A 21,749-nucleotide genomic window follows, 5' to 3' on the forward strand; every position below is an offset into this window, starting at 1 on the left:
TTTCCTATTGCTGCTGGAACAAATGACCACATGCATAGTGCCTTAAAACAACACAAATTTATTCTGTTACAGTTCCGGAGGTCAGAAGTCTAAAATAAGCTAGCAGGGCTGGTTTCTTATGGAGGCTCTAGGGTAGAATCTTTGTCCTTATCTTTTCCAGATTCTTAGAAGCCACCTACATTCCTTTGCTTGTGGCCTTATCCGCTATCTTCAAAGTCAGTAGCATAGTCCCTTCCAGTATCTCTCTCTCTCTCTCTCTCTCTGCCTCTCTGCTTCCATGATTACATTGCCTTTTTCTGACCCTGCCCCACTTGCCTCCCACTTATAAGGACCCCCATCAGATAACCTAAGATTATTTCCTCATCTTGAGATAGTTAACTTAGTCACACTCACAAAGTTATTTGTATTATGTAAGGTAACATATTTAGAGGCTCTGGGAATTAAGATGTGGACATCTGTGGGAGGCCAATATTCTGCCTTTCTCAAAGGGTTCAAATCCAGGAAGTCTGGTGCAGAGCCTGCTGCTTTAAACCATTGCACCACAGTGCCTGAAAACTTTAGTCGTCTACGTTCTGTGTGTGCTATATGCCAACCACTTGCCTCCTGTTGGGTAGGCAATATTGCAAAAAACAACTGTGATTCTGTCCTCATCTGAAAAACAGGCATAAAAAATGTACAACCACTGTTAAAATTGCATTAAGTTCTACAAAGCAAAAGCCAACATGCTAGGGAAAAAGAATAGTGGGGACAGGGAAGGGACGCAATTACAAATTGAAGGTCAGGGAAGACTTATCTAAGCAAAGACGCAGAGTTTAAAAAAATTTCCATAGTTGTGTTCATGTAAATAATATTCTAAAGAAAAAAAATTTTTAAACGTAACAGTAGTTGCATTAACAGATTACATCATAAGTAAAACACCTGTGTTTTTCTCTGTATTTTCCAAGTGTTCTGAAGTAATGGGATATTACCTTAAAATTTATAAAATTGAAAGAAATTTTATAAATGGGGTGAGGTGTGTGCTGCCTTTTAAGACTGAGTCTTTAGAAAATTTTCTCAATCAGCTGTGACAATGTGTACTGGACCTATTTCTAAAGTTTACTCTAGAAAGTAATATTTCTTACTCAAATGCATTAAAGCTTCAAGACCAGTGCTTCCTTTGATTGCTAATTCCTCTTTTTACTCAACATCATGCTATCATGGCAGAAAGTGCGAGATCAACACTCTAAAATACAACAAAAACTGGAAAATATTTGACATGCTTTAAACATTTATCTCTTTGGGGTTATTCTATTTTTAATTTCAAATTTGCTTATATTTAGGGGAGAAAAGGACATTGTCAATACTGCAACTCAATGTTAGTCACTTCTATTGCTCTAAGAAACCCATCCCGTCTGTTTTTAGAACAATTGACTCTAGAAAAAAGAAAGATACAGGGATTTTTCATCAATGTTTGATCTGATAGATGTGTCCAAATGCTGGTCAGCTTTCCACTGATTGTTACCATGGGTGACAGTTTTAAGAACTTTACATGAATAAAAAAGAACAGGAAAAAGAAACACTGTATGAACACTTATTCATGTGGCCATGTCCATTTTATTCATGGGGCTGCCTAGACTCAGATTTTAACATTTTCTTCAATTATCTCTCTGAGGCCTTTTCCATTCTCTCTGAAATACTGAAATGCCTACCTTCTCTTCTCATTCCTCTTTATTTCATTCCAGCCTTTCAATCCTCTGCTGGAGAGTGGATTTGCCAAAATGATGCTCTGATATGGTTAGGCTTTGTGTCCCCACCCAAATATCATCTTGAACTGCAATCCCTATAATCTCCACATGTCAAGGGAGAGACCCAGTGGAGGTAATTGAATCATGGGTACGGTTCCCCTGTGCTGTTTTCATGATAGTGAGTGAGTTCTCACAAGATCTGATAGTTTTATAAGGGGCTCTTCCCCCTTTGCTAGGCACTTCTCCCTCCTACCACTTTGTGAAGAAGGTACCTTGCTTCCCCTTCCCCTTCCACCATGATTTTAAGTTTGCTGAGGCCTCCCCAGGCATGCTGAACTGTGAATCGATTAAACCTCTTTCCTTTTATAAATTACCCCGTCTCAGGCAGTTCTTTATAGCATTATGAAAACGGATTAATACATGTTCTCACCTCATTCCTCCCTGCTACAACTACTTACTATGTAACAGGCATTATGCTAGGACACATGAGGTTAGTAGTTTGAGTGAAAAATAGCCCCTGCCTTCAAAAAAACTGGAGGAGTCTTCATTCAATCTAGTGGATTAAAGAAACATTTAAACAATGAGCTCTAATTCATGACTGGGCGACATCAGTAACCACTGGAGACCTAAGGAGCAGGTGTTAACAGAACAGAGGAATGAATGATGAATTATTTACAAGCCCAATCTGTAGCTAATTTAAATACCTTGGAGGCTTGGAGGGCTCTTTATTGCTGGTTCCAACCTATTTTTCTAGATTTAGCCCATTGTTTGCCTTCATAAACTTTCATCTCTACTTTGGTTTTTCCAGAATCTCTTAAAGGACTTTTTTAATGTCAAGTTTAAGAAAATTCAGATCAAACTGGTTTCAACAACAATGAGAATATATTAACTCATATAGCTGAAAAGTTTAAAGACATTTCTAAACTTTTAGAAACTAAAAGTAAAGCTTCAGGTGAGGCCTAATTCAGCAGCTAAAATAATGTCACCTAATTCCTGTTTCCCCTCTTTTTTGATTCTGTGTTTCAGACTGAGAACCTCTGGAAATTCTAGGCTTAGCCTCAAGTAGTGCAAAAAAGATTTAGTTTTGGACCTAAATTCCTCCTATCAAGTGTAAAAAAAGAGAACTTCTGTTCCTTAGATATCTAACAGAATTCCTGAACCTCATTCTTATTGCCCTGAATTTAGCCATAGGCTCATCCCTTAATCAATTATTATCAGTGAAGCATTATATCAATGGTCTCAACCCAATTTGTGCCCATGGTTAGAGTTGTTGGTATGTATCACGCAGTCACTATATTAGCCACATAGTGAAAATGGAGTATAAGCACTTACCTAAAGGGAGAACCTGGTACTGCTTAACCAAAAGAAGATTGAATAAACTGGATAAAATAAATAAATTAGAACAGAATAAGTGAATGAGCAACCAAACAAAAAATTAATAACTTCTTTGTGTTTCATTATTCTTGGACACTCTTTTTCATAACATCTCCTTTTGCAGTTGAAGAAATCCCCAATTCAAATATTGTTAAAATTCAGAAAATCCGTCTTACATATTGTGTTTTCCTAACAAAACCTAACACGGTATTTTATACAGAGGAAGAGCTCAGTAAGTTTTTAATTGTTTCTTCTTCTGCAAATTTCCACTGTACTGCCATTCTATTGATTTTTTTTTTCTTAAAAGGGATCAATTTTATCTCTAATTTTAAAACTAAAGTTTTCCCCTTAGTTCTCATACTTTTCAAAGTATGAAGCATTTGTCAACTCCACCAAACACTTTCCCACTTGAAACCTTCCTGCTGTTTTTTCCATGTTGTGGTACTTTTCTATCTCTCCTCCCATTTCTCTCAGGTCTCCTTATGATTTAATCATGTCCCCTTTCTTCGCTCAACCAGTTGCAAATGAATGTAGGTTAATTTGACAATGTATAATTGGCAAGGATTGGTAAGCTTTAACCATTAGTGAATGGCGAAGGCGATTTGACCTCTTACTTTGCTCTTGGGTTTTATATGACATAAAACCTGGATCATTCAAAAACTCATATAATTAACCAAGTCTACTTCTCTTTATGTTACAATGAAAGCAAATATCAGACCCAATAATTCCATTATTTAGCAAACACACACACCCAAACAAATATGTGCATATCAACGCATTCTTTCTATGACATCAGTGGGGTCTCCAATCTCTGTCATTTAGGCTTTCTGATGAGTACCTTGCAGGAAGGGTTTATCCCTGTGGTGGACAGAACACGTTCTAACAGCAGAGTCAGCTTACGTTTCACATAACTAAGTTCCAGAGATCTTCTATACATGGACCCATCAGAACCCCAGCCACAGAGCTTGCTTCCAGGACACTGGGCTGCTGGGTTTGCTGGATTGCATATTTTGTTCACAAAAGCAGTAGTTGCCTTTGTGGTCTTTTAAGCCAACAACAGTGTTTAAAACCAATGAATTTTATCAATTTATAATTAAATTTACCAATATTGTAAATTGATCAAATTTATCAATTTATAATATTTCTAGAAGTCCTAAAAATATTGTCAAGATTTGTGATAGCCATCTCTGGAATTTGAACTCCCAATGTGGGTATTTCAAACACCCACGTGCTTTAGGGTAGAAACCAGAGTTAATGCTCCTATATATATATCATACTACTTTCACTAAGATATTTGGAAATCAGTTATAAAAAAATATCCAAAATCCTAAGTTTAGGTTTCCCTCAAGGTTCACAGTGAGGGAAATGCTGGATGAGCCCACAGCTTTGCATCTCAAATTCTAGATGAATCTATGGGCCTTGAGATGTCTGTGAATCCTTTGTACATATATGAGAAATTGCAGTGTGTGTGTCTTTTTCTGAGCAGATAGTTCATAGATTTCCTCATGGTCTTAGGAGTATCAATGGCCTATTAGTTATTTTAAAATGTGTGTTTTACATTATGGATATAGAAACTGAGACCCATTGATTTATATACTCATTCATTCATATGAAATGTATGCATCGAATGCCTTCTATATGCCGAGTTTTATCTAGAATCTATAAATACAGTTCCCAAGATGACAAAGTTACTCAGCCTCATGTCATTCACAGCAATTAGCACACTTTTAGTTAGTGTTTAGGAAATACTGAATTAAACTCCATTTTAAAAATTACATCTAGTGAAAGCAAATGGCCATGTACACAGTGAGGACACATTAGAATATAAAGGTACTAGCTGCTCAGATGCTTGCTATTAAGCTATCTTTTTAAATATGTAATTTAATAATAGCACATCAGAAATATCCAAGGAGTTATATCCCACAGCAAACAAACTAATAGCCTGAAAACCTGATCCTTGTAAAAACACGCGCCAACACAAAGTAATTTCTCAACCGCCCTTTGCATTCATTGAACTGTGAAAATATCTTGGGCTGGGCATGGTGGCTCACACCTGTAATCCCAACACTTTGGGAGGCTGAGGCTGGAGGATTTCTTGATTCCTGGAGTTCAAGACCAGCCTGGACAACATAGCAAGACCCCATCTCTAAAAAAGGCAATAGTGAGTGTTGTAGCACATGCCTGTGGTCCCAGCTACTTGGGAGGCTGAAGTAGAAGGATGGCTTGGGCTGGGAAGTTGAGGCTGCAGTAGGCCATGGCAGATCCACTACACTCCAGCCTGGGGTACAAAGCAAGACACTGTCTCAAAACAAACAAACAAACAAACAAACAAACAACAACAACCAAAAAAAAAAAAGAAAAAGAATATATTGGTCATAGACCTTAACCTTGAATTTTAATTGCTAGTTTACCTTTATGTATTTCCTAGTGAAATGTGATTCCTCAAGGAAAGGTACCTTTTTTTCTGATTTTTATCCCTTTTCCCTGACCTATAGTACCTATCCTGGCAACAGTCCTTAATCTGTTGCTTAACAACAGAAGAGATAAAAGATCACAGTGAAATGGTATAATGTGCCTAGCATGCAGAGTTCCAGGTGAAAACAGAGAAGCAGCTTCCAGCCTCATCACATATGGAAGGAGTCCAGAAAGACTTCTGAGAAAGTGATGTTTGCATGGAGTTTCAAAGGATAAAGGAGAAGAAAGTGTTACTAAGAAAAGAACATGCATTTGCTTGAATCAATGAATATGTCTTTTAGTCAAATCTCAAAGAAATATAGATTGTAACACTGGCTATTGAGCTTACCCATGAAAAGGTTCACATTATCATTCCAACAAAGCTGTACCACTTTCCAATTGAAGTATCTTCATTAATTGAAGAAAAAAAGTACAGCAAGGGAATGAAGATACCTTCTAAGCCATGCTTATAAATCAGTTCCTTTTAAACTACTCCAAGAGTTCAGTTGTTTCAAGAAATAAGTCTCCCTGAAGACCTCCAAAAACATGTCAGAGTGAGGATAATATATCCTGTTATCACTCCAATTAATTTGTGAATGTGAGTAATTAGATAAATTGACTGTCAATATGTACCTATAAGATTAAGTGCTATTACGATTCAGTAGATAAGGGCTACTAGTGAACACCACATGTCTGATATCAGTACGCATTCTTCTCCCTGATATTTGGGTGTTTGTGCCCTTGAAACTCATAATGAAAAATTGCAAAATAAATACTATAAATCTCTACAAAAAGTCTGCTCAATGCACTTGCTAAAATTAGCTGTGAAGCCCAGCAAAGGATAGAAAGAAATTACCTCCTGAGTGTCTCTCTCTGGAATTATGCATGGTATGTGAAACAGACTGATAATAAATGAGAAAACATCAGGAAATAAGAAAGAAGTGTAAACTGTGTGGGTTTTCATGGTTTAAGATAAATTTCATATATACCTCTCTCTATATTAAGAGGTTTACCATATATAGTCAAGTTTTAAATCAGCAGAAATTGGATTGTATTCAATGGTAAGAATTTTTGTCTCAGCTTTAAGATACAGGGATAAAAATCTTTTTGACAAAGATGAAAATATAGGCTATATCCATGCAACACAGGTAATCAAACTAGTGGAAACACATAATCAACATTCATCATTTAACATTAAATTATGAAAAACCTTTATTTTAGGTAGTGAAAATAGGAAATTGCTTAAGGTAGAATTCTTGTCAACAAGGAAGTCAGCCTAAGGAAAAAGACAGAACGGTAAATGAATCATTTATAACATAGCTTAAAGAACACAGCAAAAGAAATGTGTGCCAGTTCAGAGGTAGATGAGAGGAGATGGGGATATGGATGTGGTTTTCCTGAAGGAAATGCCATCTGAGTTATGATTTTTCATGGCTCACACATATGTATTGTTTGATATGTAATACACATATGCATTGTTCCAGATCTAAGAAGAGAATAACTTAGTTGCTAAAATTCCTGGTATATTAACATCAAATACTTACTACTGACCAGGCTTCCACATTCTCTCTTCATGACTGTCTCATAAGGTAGACATCAGTAGTCCCATTTTACACATGGAAAAACTGAGGCATAAGAAGAGGATATATCAATTGCACCCAATCATTCATTGCAGAGTCAGAATTCAAATCCAGATCTTTGTAAATGCAGTGCCTGGGCTGTATAACACTCTGTGCAGACATGGGACATTCCAAGAGGCAAAAGAAGAATGTGAGGTGGAGAAGTCAAGGATGTTTTGGAGGCATGAATCTAGGACTGACTCCATCCTGGGAGATGGATGAAAGAATGAAAGGCAGGTTGTAATGTGATGGTAGAACATTGTGTGTGGAGAGAGGAGAACATCTGAGATTTGGTTGCCCATACATAGACCAAACCATTTCTCTGTGTTTATTTAACTGAAAATATCTTGGGCTGGGTGTGGTGGCTCATGCCTGTAATCCCAACAGTTTGGGAGGCTAAAGTTGGAGGATTGCTTGATTCCAGGAGTTTAACAGTTTAGAAGTAATGCTTTGAGCCAGGTGTGGAGGCTCACACCTGTAATCCCAGCACTTTGAGAGGACAGGGCAGGTGTATCACCTGTGGTCAGGAGTTCGAGACCAGCCTGACCAACATGGTGAAACACTGTTTCTACTAAAAAAACCAAAAATTAGCCAGGCATGGTGGTGCGCATCTGTAATCCCAGCTACTCCGGAGGCTGAGGCAGGAGAATTGCTTGAACCTAGCAGGCGGAGGTTGCAGTGAGCCAAGATCACACCACTGCACTCCAGGCTGGGTGACAGAGCAAGATTCTGTCTCAAAAAACAAACAAACAAACAAACAAAAATGAAAGAAAGAAAGAAAAGAAAGAAAGACAGAAATAGTGCTGATTCTTCTGGACTTTGGATTGGATGGAATTTCACCAGGTTTTGAGAAGTGCCCCCAACTTTGCCTCATGTGTTCTAAAAGATGCAATGATACTTCCCACAGCTGACACAGCTGAGAAACAGCATGTACCTGGTCCAGACCTTGATGAGAGCCAGAAATCCTTGCAAGTTTAGTTCACTTTAGTTATTATTTCTCTCCTTATGCCTGTGTTTCTTAGCCTTTTTTCATCCTAGTCCTCCTAAAAAGCTTTTTCAAATATTTTCTCCTAATCACCTCTCCAATAAAATTTTAATACCCCATATATACTGTATATTTGTTTATGTGCCATAAGCATATCTATACCTTACAGCAAGAGAAAGATTTTTAGATATTGCAGTAGTCTGAATGTGTTTCCCCAAAATGTATATGTTGAAATCCTAACCCACGGTGCTGGTATTAAGAGGTTGAGACTTTGGGAGATGATTAGGTCATGAGGGTGGAGTCCTCATGAATGGGATTAGTGGCTGTATAAAATAGTCCTCCTTAAAGAGACCCTCAGCCCTTCAACTATGTGAGGATATGGCAAGAAGGTGCTATCTTGTGAGGAAATGGGCCCTCACCAGATGCCATATCTGCCAGTGCCTTCATCTTGGACTTCCTAGCTTCTAGTACTCTGAGAAATATATTCCTGTTGTTTAGAAGCTACCCAGTTTATAGTATTCATTGTAGCAACCCAAATAGATGGAGACAACCATGAAACACTTTTTTACCCTTTTGGGACTGACGAAGCCCTCTTGATAATGAATGACTTATTCTGCACCTCATTCCTTGTTTTGCATTCTATTGTAATAACACAAAGGGAGACTTTGGAAACAATTTGAATCAAACCAGGTTCCGAGAGAAATTGCCTAATCTTTTTGAGTGCAAATGTATTCTGTGAAAAGGGGTAATAATAATACAGCTCCAGGAAATTGTTATGAATGGATTAAGACAACTTAGAAGCAAAGACATGACTTAGAAAATATTACTTTCCCTGATTCCCATAGTGCAGTTTCTTTCTAACTCAGCCTTTAGACTGCATTTTTCATCTGCTCCTTTGCTCTTTTATCTGAGAGATTGGAAAGAAAGAGGCAGAGTAACCATGGAAAGGCCTTAATAGAGGGATGTAGTAGCAGAAGCCTCACTGAGGCAATTTATGGAACAGGCGTGCTGCCAGGGCCATCTGAGTGGGAAGCATCTGGCACCTTCTTTGTTGATGGGCAAGTCCCCCTCATGTCTTTATCATGGAGGTTGGCTTCTCCCTGAACTGGACTTTTACATTTATAAATCCTGTGTTGGAAGAAAAGATCTCCAATGCAATATGGTGGGGAAGGGGACGGCATTTGGAGAAAATCTAGGATCCAGCTGACTCTACTATTTAATGCCCTGATTTGGGCAAGTTTTTAACCTCTTATATTTCTTCATCTGTAAACTGGATATAGATGTGTCCCTAACTCCGAGGGTTATTTTGAAGATAAAATTAAATACTGCCTGCACAATGCCTAGCGTTATAGGTAGTGCCCAGTATAAACTATATTTTCTTTCTAAACAGTTTTGCTTTCTTAGATGTCATAGGGCAGTAGTCCCCAATCTTTTTGGCACCAAGAACCAATTAGTATCCCGGAAGGCAATTTTTCTACCTGGGCAAAGATGGAGGGATGGTTTTGGAATGAAACTGTTCCACTTCGGAGATCATCAATCATCAGGCATTCTCATAAGGAGCATGCAACCTGGATCCCTCACATGCGCAGCTCACAATAGGGTCCTCATTTTGTGAGACTCTAATGCCACCGCTGATACAACAGGAGGTAGAGCTCAGGCAGTAATGCTCACTCACCTCCTGCTGTGCATGACAGTTCCTAACAGGACACAGACGGGTACAGGTCTGTGGCCCAGGGATCGGGAACCCCTCTCATAGGGTATAATTATTCCATATACATAAAACTTTAACATGCACCGTTTATATAGCAATAGATATGGGAGAAATAATAACTTACATTTCTAGAGCACCTTATGAGAACAAACTACTTTCACAGTCTTATTCTGAAAGATCACCTGGTGGAAAAAGTAAGAATGACATTATCCCCATTATTAAGAATCAGAAAAAGATATCACATGACCAACCTGTCACGTGGTAAGAGACTGTGTTGCTAGAAATAAAATTCAGTTTCTCTGATTCTAAACCTAGAGCTAAACTTCACTATTGCTTAATTTTGCTTACATATTCTTATTTTTCAAGTATAAAATTCAATTAATTTCTAAAAATTCAAAAAAATATGTAAGTGGGCATCGTCAGTTTCAATGTTGATCATTCTCCATTGATGAATTTTTATTTTTATTTTTTTTTGCATTTTACATATGGTGGTTTCTATCCATAACTCTCAAGTGATCTCTTTAGGTCTTTAAATATTTGAAATTCAGTTTAATTATTCATTAACAAACATTAAGAAATGATTTGAGAAAATAGGATCTGTTTTCATGGGTGAAAGTGGAAGGAGGGAAAAGTATAGCTCTTTTGGTGGATACTTGGAAGGAATACTAAAATAAATTTTTATAGTAATATAAAGTTCTGCACATAAGATGCAATATTGGGCAATAATGATCAAATTGATTTTTTTTTGTTTATCCACCTAAGTTATTAGATAAAACCTACTTCAAGCCATTTTCTGCTATAAGATTTTTCAAATAATTTGACTTTAAAAGGACAATGGAAATCAGAATGTAACTGGTAATTATTTTATATAGAGTGTCTTCCTTCCTATGCCTGGATCTGGGCAAAAAAATAGACTTCTAGCTTTCAATAGAACTTAAAGCTTATTTTTAATCAGCGTGCTATTTCTCTAGGCTAATTTGATGATAGAAAATCTCGCTAAGGGAGAATGCAGATGAGAACATTGCATTCTGAAACACAGGCCCTTCTTCCATACTGGCTTTGGCAGTTTAATAACCACAGCAGCAAAGTATAGTAAAAAAAATAAAAAATAAAGGCAGTAAAATAAAAGAGGCAACAATTGTTAATGAGGCAACAGTCTTTACCAGGCAGCTAGTTGATTAAAGATAACTTTCCTGTTATTTAGGAGTCTTTGAGGACACTGCAGTATAGCTGCTTCCTGTTAATAACTCTTCTGTCATCCATTGTTTAGGTATCATCCCACGTTAAATCACCATGGTGTCATTCTCCTAGAGCAATACACTTGAGAGTTTTAAATAACCATTTGACAGGAAGTGGTCAGAGGAAGAGCTTCTTTCAACTAGTTAAGCATTTGAGCATGAACAGTGTTCTGTTTATAGTCAAAAACAGATAAAATAAATGAATAATTATTGAACTTTTAAAAAATTAAATGATCTTTGTACTTAAAATTTGATTTGCTAATGACGAAATCTCATTTATTTGGTGGAGGATTAAACTCAGTTATCACGAACCTAAATATGATTTAGCAAAATTTTATCAAGTGTCTACTATATTCTCAACACTGAACAAGACACTCATAGGGATAAAAAGAAAGTACAATATACAGATTACACTCCTACCTTTCTACAACTAACAGCCATGTTGGGGAGCCATAGCATGCAGACATGATAGATAGATAGATAGATAGATAGATAGATAGATAGATAGATAGATATACAGACAGACAGGCAGGCAGACAGACATATGATCAAGAGAATAATGAAAGAAATCTTACTAAATGATAAAATATCAATATGGAACTGGAGGGCATCATATTCAGTGAAATAAACTAGGAACAGAAAGTTCTCATTCATATATGGAAGCTAAAATAAGTTAATCTCACAGAATAAAAAGTAGAACAAAGGATTGTAAAGACTGGGAAGGGTGTGCGGGAAAGAGGGATAGGGAGAAATTTGCTAAAGGATATAAAATTATAGCTAGATAGGTCGGGTGTGGTGGCTTACGCCTGTAATCCCAGCACTTTGGGAGGAATAAGTTATAGTGTTTTATAGCACTATAGGATGACTATAGTTAATGATATATTAGTTTCAAATAGTTGGAAGGATACTGAGTGTTCCCAACACCTAAGAATGATAAATGTTTTAAGATGATGGATATGCTAATTATCCTGATCTGATCACTATACATTCTATGTATAGAAACATCACTATGTACTCTATCAATATGTATAATTATTATGTGTTAGTTAAAAAACAACAAGTATTTAATAAAGATGATATGGTTTGGCTGTGTTCCTACCCAAAATCTTATCTTGAATTATAATCTCCATAATTGTCATAATCCCTGAGTGTCAAGGATGGGACCAGATGGAGGTAATTGGATCGTGGGAATAGTTTCCCCCATGCTGTTCTCTTTACAGTGAGTGAGTTCTCATGAGACCCAATGGTTTTATAAGTGTCTGGCATTTCCCCCGCTTGCTCTTCTCCCTCCCGCAGCCTTGTGAAGAAGATGTCTTGCTTCCCCTTTGCCTTCTGCCATAATTGTAAGTTTCCTGAGGCTTCCTGAGCCATGCTGCACTGTGAGTCCATTAAACTTCTTTCCTTTATAAATTACCCAATCATAGGCAGTTCTTTATAGTAATATGAAAATGGACTAATGCAAATGAGTTTAATTATTAAAGGTTGATGAAAAAGAGTAATTTCAATAGGCATGATAATTGCAGAAGGCTTTAGGAAGAAGTACCACTAGAAAGAAAATAAGCAGAAGGGGGAAAGAAAGACTGTCAATGACCAGAAAAAAATAAGAATCAAAGCAGAAGGTGAGGGGCTGAGCAAAGTATGACCATGTAGCAGAAAGGCAGGGGTGGTTGAAGCATGTTAGAAGACCAAGGAAATGTGATTTGATACCAAACTTAGAGGACCAGATTATGAAGAGACTATTTTGGCTGCTATTTTGGAGGGGATCTATAGGTATTGGGGAAAATACCACACGTTCTCAAAGACTACATTGACCCACTTGATGTATCTTAGAAAGAGTAGTCTGATGACATTGTGCCTATGGCTGGTGAATCATGAGAAAGAGTACAGCCAATTAGGAAACTGTGCAATAGCCAGAAATTAGTACAGGAGGTCTAGACATATGGACTGGAGGACAAAATTAGCATAAATAAAAGCAAATGCATTTCATTAATTGCATTAAAATAACTTGATCTATTTCAATGACTAGAAAGTGAATATAGGCCAGGGGGGCAGTGGCTCATGCCTGTAATCCCGGCCCTTTGGGAGGCCAAGGCAGGCATGTTGCTTGAGCTCACGAGTTCGAGACCAGCCTGGGCAACATGGCACAAACCCGTATCTACAAAAAACACAAAAAATAGCTGGTCATGGTGGCATACACCTATAGTCCCAGCTATTTGGGAAGCTGAGATGGGAGGATGGCTTGAGTCCAGGAAGTGGAGGTTTCAGTGAGCTGAGCTCATGCCAGTTTACTCCAGCCTGGGCAGTAGAGTCAGACCTTGTCTCAAAAAAAAAAAAAAAAGAAGTGGAAATAACTGATTAAAATAGGCTCTTATTCTGAAGACTTCCTGTCATGTAATCATTTAAGAGGTGTATTGCTTTAGGAAAACCTCGCACTAATAATCTAATATGAAATTAGTTTGGAAATAATGGATGCCATCAGAGATATTAACAAAGGAACATATTTTTTTTTATGTGATCAGCCTGAGAAGTTAGCCTAGTCTGGATATGTGCCATAAACAAATTGCTGTCTGGGATGTTAGCTAGCCCAAGACTGCTAGATGGTTTATTGTTTGCTTGCTGCAGACATGTACATATGTGTGTATATTCACTTATTTTTAGCACACAAACAATGCATATGTATTATGCTAAGAAAATTTAGCAAAGCTTCAAAAGAAAAAAGAAAGGAGAAATTCTATAATCTCAGCACCTACATGAAATATTACTAATATTTTGAAGTGTTTTATTATCATAGATACTCTATGTATATATTTAGTTGTTGTAAGACGCATTTCAAAGAGTGATCTCTTCTACCATTTCTCCTTTTCCAAGCTCATCTTGAACTCTTGTTTTCTCTCCCATTTTAAAATATCCTTCTTCTAATACATGATAACTTATAAAAACATAATTATAACATTAGTACCAAAATTCAGAAACACAGATAATTCTCTTCTTTCTGTAAAATTCAAGAGAATTTTATATATGCAGCCAATAACCACCCTGACTAACCAGGGGGGTATCTAATTTTCTGAGGCTAGGAAAGTAAATGCTATTAGAGATGGCATCACTCCAATGGGCTATCAAAGATAGTGATCATCTGCCAAAAAAATTTTTAGGAGATACATACTGCATCTCTAAAGCGACAATTAGTACACTCATAAAAATGTAGAACTGTCCAACAATGAATATAGCTATATGGTTAAGAGCATGGACTTCCAAACTGGACAGCCCCAGTATTGAATTCTGGCTCCACCTCCTTTACTAGCTGTGTTATGACCTTGGGAATATTGCTTAACTTCTCTAAAGATCAGTTTTCTCTTCTGCAAAATGTGAATACAAATCTGCATCTCATCAGTTTATTCTGATGAGCAAATCAGATAACATCCTTCAATTATGTAGTGCTGATGAAATATAATTGTTAAAGCAATAAAGCAACTGGGGTTCAGAGAAAATAAGAGACTTGTTCAAGCTCACGTAATACATCAGTGGCAAAAATGAGACTGGAATCTAGGCCTGATTTTCAGTCTAATGCTCTTCTCACTTTAGCAAGAAGCCATCCCCCAGCCAATAGAGTGAATGTGTGAGTAAAGATCCAGAAAACCTTTTTATAACCTTCCTCCAAATCAGCAAATTGTGACCCTCTAAATCCCAACCAGCACCTCTCTCCATAATATATTTTCAACTATTAGAAACAAAAGTGTCTCAGAGATAAGTCTGTTTGACTCTCAGGAAGGGTCAAGGCCACTTAGTATGACTAATTTGGACTTGAACCTTTTAGCTACTGCAGTATCCAGAAATAATTTATTATCCTGACATTCCGTAAAAGAAGTAAGTACAAAACAAATATTCATACTGGCATTTTAAAATATGTCAGCAGAGAGGATCAAAGAGTCTCCATTCTTTACTTTATATCAAGATGAACCTATTTGGTACCTGTCATGGGGTGAAGCTTATCTAGACGCGACAGGAAGCAAAGGTTATCTTTAACACAATGGAAAAGGGCAAATGAATGTTAACATTTAATTAAAGCCACAGGATCAGAATGCCAAAGTGCAGGTCAGTGGTAGAAAGAATGTGTGTTAGTGCCTTACAGAGGCAGGCTGGCTGAGCGCAGAGGCAGAATCTGAATGCAGGCAGTTGAATTAGCAGCTCTCTTCATGTCACCAATGTTATCGTTGTTTCTGTTCAGGTGATAGCATGAAGAGGCCATTTAGTACCGTGGTTAACCACAGGGCTTTGAAGCCCAGTCTAGTGGTATTTGTGAAGCTGCCCACGGAGTGGTTAGTGGTTAGGAGCATGGACTGGGAGACAGACCGCCTGGCTTCGAACACTAGCTGTGTACCACTTATTAACCGTGTGACCTCAGGCAAGTTGCTGAGTCTCTGTTCCTTAATTTCTTCAACTATAAAATGGAGATAAGACTGCACCTACTTATAGACTAGTTAGAGAGATACTAACAAAGGAGTTAGTAATTGTAAAGCACATGGTAAGTTCTAAGTATTTCTTAAATATAGTCCTGAGGCGTAGACCCAGAACATACAAGTTACATTCTTAGTAGAAGTTATTTAGCCTTTCTAAGACTTAGGCTCCTCATCTGGAAAATGGGTCTAGTCACAGTACCTGGCTTACACAGTTGTGAAAGATAAATGGGATCATGCATGCATGGCATTTGGCATACACCAAAGAATTATCATCTTGGTTTTTATCTCACCAACTAGACCAGACACCTCCTGAAGCATCTGTCATGTTATACCTTGGGATCACAACAGAGCTTTCTATATTAATTGTTGTAAAAGAGCAAAAATGATATAAAGATGCAGGCAAAGTCCTGTATATACATGTCAACACAGACATACTCATGCCCAAACTTAAAACGTGCCCTCAGAAAAGAATTAAATGGATGTTCGCTAAGAAACATAGGACATTTGTGGAATTACACTCAGAAAATTGTAGAACAATGAGGTTTGACCCAGTATTTACCCCACGGTCATATTCTTATCCCTCCCTGCATCCTTGATGGACCAGCTTTTCGCTGAAACTTGCAGAAATTCACAGTTACGTCTGCCACAGAGCAAATATATTCCGTCTTTTCTTACCTCCCAGTGCAACTTTTAAAAATAACTCTCATTGGTAGCAATTTTGAAAGTCCCACTTATTGTAGTTATTCTTGAGCTTCTCTCCATTAATGAATGGTAAGTCCCTTGATATACAGGATCCCAAACATACTAATTTTTGTATCTCCCAACTATATCGGGAACATTCCTACATCCTTATTAGTAGATGCTAGGTAAATGTTTATTAAACAAATGAATTAAATGATTAGGGATCCTGTACGTTTCCCTTTCTAAGACAGCTGCCCATTTCAAGTGAAACATCTGTTTCCAATGTTTCCTTCTGCTTATGTATACTTTATCATATTTAAAACCTTGAAATCTAAAGAGATCAGTTTTCATTTCCTGACTCAAAGGTTGAATTTAAATTATTTTTGAATACTTGAAAATTTAATTTCATGGATTATTAGACCTCTAAGGAAAGTCAAAGTTATCTAGCCATTCTAAATATTAGGAATCTGAAACCAATCATTGGCAGAGCCTGGATTTAAGACTGGGTCACCTGAAAGTTAATCCCACCGTATTTCCACTTCACCATTCTGCAAGCACTTTACAATTTACAGAGTTCCTTTGACCTACAAAAAACTATAGCTTTTTGATCTTTAAATCTATGCTGTATAAAGAACAAACATTATGCCCTTATATTTCAGAGAAAGAAACTAAGTCTCAAGGAAGTCCCAATATTCTATAGCTGGGAAATAGTAAAGCTAGGAGTGAACCCAGGTCATCAGATTCAATCCTTTCCCCTTTCATTGGACCAAACTAAGCACATGCATCAAAAAGTGAGAACTCTTTAAAAAAATAGCAAAAATGGAGGAAATACAAAGTAGAAGTATATTCAAAGTCAGTGGAGGCAGCAGCCAAAAGGGATTCCTGCCCACTAGCCCTCGTCAAATACCCACTGGGGCACATTCAAGGATTAGAACAACTATGCCTTGTAATGGAAACCAACCCAGCAATGAGCATAATGCAAGTTTCCTTCTCATTTCATCCACAACACTAGTAGGTGTTTTCCTCTACCTGGAGCCATTCTGGGATGGAGAAGGGGAAAAAGTGAAGCAGCCCTTCTGGGGAGTTGAACTTTAGATAATTTGTATTACCAAAACAGAAAACTGAGGTGTATTTAATCAGCAAATGTGAGTCCACCACCTCTGACTTCCCACTAACCTCCTATAACTTGTATCATTCAAGTTTATGAACATTCTTTAAGACATTCATAAGACATAGGTAGGAAGTTGTGTCATGGCCATAGTGTCTGATATAAGATTCTTAGAAGGATGTGTGATGACTTGCCTTGCATCCCTGCAGAAGCAGTGCCTGCTCCCCACAGAGTGAGAGCCAGCAGTGGCAAGAACAGGGCAATTCCTTGCCTTTCAGAGGCAGAGCTCTAGTGGTAACATACAGATAGATATACATACAGATAGATATACATACATAGAGATGTATGTCTACCCAGTCAGAAAAGAAGTCACAACATTCTTAATGAGGCATTGCAACCTGGCTGTTCTCAGTGGGAATCAAAGTAGAATAAGTTGAAGCTGCCTTGTAGATTATGAACAATTAGCAACTCCCAAGGAAAAATCATTTTTAAAACTATGATTGTGGCTCTTTGATTCCTGCAATGATCTCATTTGTTGCAATGTCCCTTTTTTCTGCCAATCATCCAGTCAATACACACCTTTTGAATATCCATGGGCACTGTGACTTTGAGGAGTTCACTCTGAGTCTCTTCCTGCTGTGCAGTTGCCCACAGGCCAATGTGAGACGTCCCTGCCTGGAGTCCACACACAGCCTTCTATTCTGCACTGTGGGCACTTGGGATCCCAGAATCTCTTATGCAAGTGGCACAAGCCAGTTTTTCAGAACCTGCATGAGTCATTTTCCTGAGTCCAACTCTGAATGGTGAATTGCACAAAAGTGTGCACAGTTACAGCTCAGGAAAGTAGCCCAGTGTTGGTTATTTGTGGAGGATGTGAACTGAGCTTGGACTAATGGCCTGGGGCAGCCATAGATATTCATTCAAGGATCTTTACAGTGCAGGACTGAACTAGAGGTGAGAAAGGAGGAGAATGGGCCATGAGTCAAGAGCCTCTGTACATATTCCTGTTATTACCTACAAATGTGAAGAGTGGGCCTAGTAGCCTCTGTAGATTCTGCCGCTTTCTTTTCTATTGAGTGACACATCCAGTGGTCACTCAATAGAATACCTATTGCCCATTACAGGATTTATAAGTAGAGGCATAGAGATCCATTGAGCATGAAGAAATAAGATAGAGGCCATGTAAACTAGTGGGAAAAACATGGTTAGGCTGAGACAGATCTGAGCACCAGATCCTGAATTGTCACTGCTCTGGGACCTTGTGCAAATTGCTTAAAGAGAATCAGGTTTTTTTTCCTTCTTTTTCTAGTTTTATTTTGGATTCTGGGGGTAGACATGCAGGTTTGTTACAAAGGTATACTGCGTGGTGATGAGATTTGGAGTACAATTGAACCTGTTACACAAGAAGTGAGCATTGTACCCAAGAGGTAGCTTTTCAACTCCTGCCCTGCTCCATACCTCCCTCCTCTTGTATTCCTCAGTGTCTATTGTTTCCATCTTTATGTCCAAGTGTACACAATGTCTAACTTCCACTAATAGATGAGAACATGTGGTATTTGGTTTTCTGTTTCTTCATTAGTTCACTTAGAATAATGGCCTCCAGCTGCATCCTTGTTGCTGCAAAGGACATGATTTTGTTCTTTTGTATGGCTGCGTAGTATTCCATGCTGTATACATCCCACATTTTCTTTATCCCATCCAACATTACAGACAGCTGTGATGGATGTTTGGGTGCATGTGTCTTTTTGATAGAATTATTTATTTTCCTTTGGGTATATATACCCAGTAATGGGACTGCTGGGACAAATGGTGATTCAACTCTTTGTTCTTTGAGAAATCTCCAACTGCTCTTTACAGGGGCTGAACTAATTTACATTCCTACCAATAGTTTATAAGCATTCCCCTTTCTCCAAATAATGTTTCTAGAATGAAGTTAAAATTTTTACCTACCTTATAAAATTGGATATAGATATGAATAGCATGTACAAGGCTACTTCACACACATTAGGCATTTTATAAGGATAGTTATTTATTGAGTGTGAAAGATAATGAGGAAATAGATCTTACAATTTAGAAAATACCTGGGATGAAGTGAGAACTATTGACCTCAAAAAAGATTCATTGGAATGTGACATCTACTGAGTGACATAAAAGATGTTTCCATCTCAAGAAAATTGATTTGCCTAATTTCTTAATACAAGTAAAATGCACTTTAGTCTTTTTAGAAAGACTATAATAAATGGGCAGTAGATGCTCACAATTCGCAGTATCCTGCAATGGTATGATTAATGAAAATGTGTGAGCACTTAGGAGTTGAACAAACACCACTTCTGAATTCTTCTCTGACATTTAATCATATTTTCAGTCCTTTTGTTTCTGTGTCTTTCTCTTTTATTATACTTCACCTCCTGTTCTTTTAACTTGAATGTTCTCAAAGCATGTCAACCTCTTGATTGTAGCAATAAATTGATTTGAGTTAGCTTTACGCCACACTAGTACCTCAGTTTAAAGCTTATTGGGCTATCACAGATACTGCTAAAACAGAAAGCTTCATGAAGCTCACATGAATATTGTTACATAGGCATCTGCAGTCTCTTCTGAATCCTCAACATGCCTTATTTATTGGAATGGTAAGTTACATAAGAAAAGCTTATAGGGGGAAAAGTATGGATTAAGTCCATTTGTTAAATAAAATAGATCTGGCCTATTGGATCTCAACCCCTCATTCCCTGGGTGACCTTGCACAAGTCACTTAAGCACACTTTGACTCAGTTTCCTCTTTTGCAAAGTAGGGACTGTGGAGGAAGTGGCACCTGTTGCCTTTATCAGGAGTAGAAATTTGAGCACTTCTGCCTATTGGATTTTAATATTGGAGTCACCAGGGAAAACACAACACAATCAGGCACTGGATGGAATGGTGCTTTTTACTCCTCACATAGAGAAGGGACAGCGCAATATCAGTGTCAGTACCTTACTCCTCACATAGAAAAAGGACAGCGCCAGATCAGTGTCAGTACTGTGTGTCAGTCCCCCAAAGCCAGAAAGTCCCTCCTGGAGGCTGATGCAGAACAATTGGCCTATAGGTGCCCTTCCTGTGCTGCAGCAGAAGCACCTCATCCTCTCCTGGAAGAGGACAGATATAACAGTGGGGTTGGCCAGGCTCAACATGATGCCCAGGCTCAAGCATAACAAAACAGGGAAAGTTATTCCACACAGAGTGATAAGTCCAGTGCAGGCCATGAGGACTCTATCTCTTGGTAAGGAAGTGTCCCAGACCCAAGATCTAATTTTACAGATAAGCAAGAGGTCCAAAGACGTGCATACAGGAGACTGCCTTTCTCCAGGGCACAATACAGCACCTATCTCATAGATGTGCTGGCTGGGCAAAAAGTTATAATATGCATTCAAAGGTCACTACCAAGGTTTACTAAAGTTAAACATAAGTACATGCTCCGAGCTAGCAATTCCACTCCTAGTTATATACCCAAAAGAAAATAGTGCATATATCTATCAAAAGATATGTGCAAGAATCTTCACAATAGTTAATATTCACAATAACCAAATATTAGAAACATCCCAGACACCCACTGCAATAGAATGGATATATTGTGATATATTCATATAATGGAATATTATACAGCTATAAAAAACAATACACCTCTGTTGGATCATGGATGAATCTCACAAATATAATGCCAAAAAAGCACCAAAAAAGCTATATTTTTTATGATTCCATTGACATTAAGTTCAAAATTTGGTGACATATCAGCATAATATTTACCCTAAGAAGGTGCAGAGATCAAGTGGGAAGAAGGATAAGGGAGACAGATGATCAGTTGATAATGTCTGTATCTTAAAATGATTGGGGGTTACACTTGCATGTGTGTGTGTGCATATAAAAATTCATCAGAGTGTACACTTAAGTTCTATGTGCTGTATTTTCTACCTCAATGTTAAATTGAATAAAGAGACAAGACTACACGTATTTTCCCTGAACAATGAGCATTGTATGAAATTTTTTTTTTTTTTTTTTTGGCTTGAACAACTACTTTTTATTTCTCGGAGTCTGGGAGACTGGAAGTCTGAGATCAGGGTGCCATCTGATTTGGTGGCTAGTGAGGGCCCTTTTCCAAGGTTACGTCTCCTTGTAAAATCATGTGGAGAAAAGAGGGTGAGCTAGCTTTCTTTTTATTATTATTATTATTATTGTTATTATTATTATTATTATACTTTAAGTTCTAGGGTACATTTGCACAACGTGCAGGTTTGTTACATATGTATACTTGTGCCATGTTGCTGTGCTGCACCCATCAACTCATCAACACCCATTAACTCGTCATTTACATCAGGAATAACTTCCAATGCCATCCCTCCCCCCTCCCCCCTTCCCATAATGGG

General features: G+C 37.8%; 1 protein-coding gene across 8 annotated transcripts in view; it reads left to right on the top strand.

Moving 5' to 3' along the window:
* Positions 1 to 21,749, top strand: part of KCNIP4 (potassium voltage-gated channel interacting protein 4) — a 1,211,383-nt gene that overhangs the window by 734,652 nt on the left and 454,982 nt on the right. The gene's annotated exons all lie outside the window — the stretch shown is intronic.

The sequence above is a fragment of the Macaca thibetana genome, chromosome 5 (assembly GCF_024542745.1).
Source record: "Macaca thibetana thibetana isolate TM-01 chromosome 5, ASM2454274v1, whole genome shotgun sequence".
Lineage (NCBI taxonomy): Eukaryota > Metazoa > Chordata > Mammalia > Primates > Cercopithecidae > Macaca > Macaca thibetana.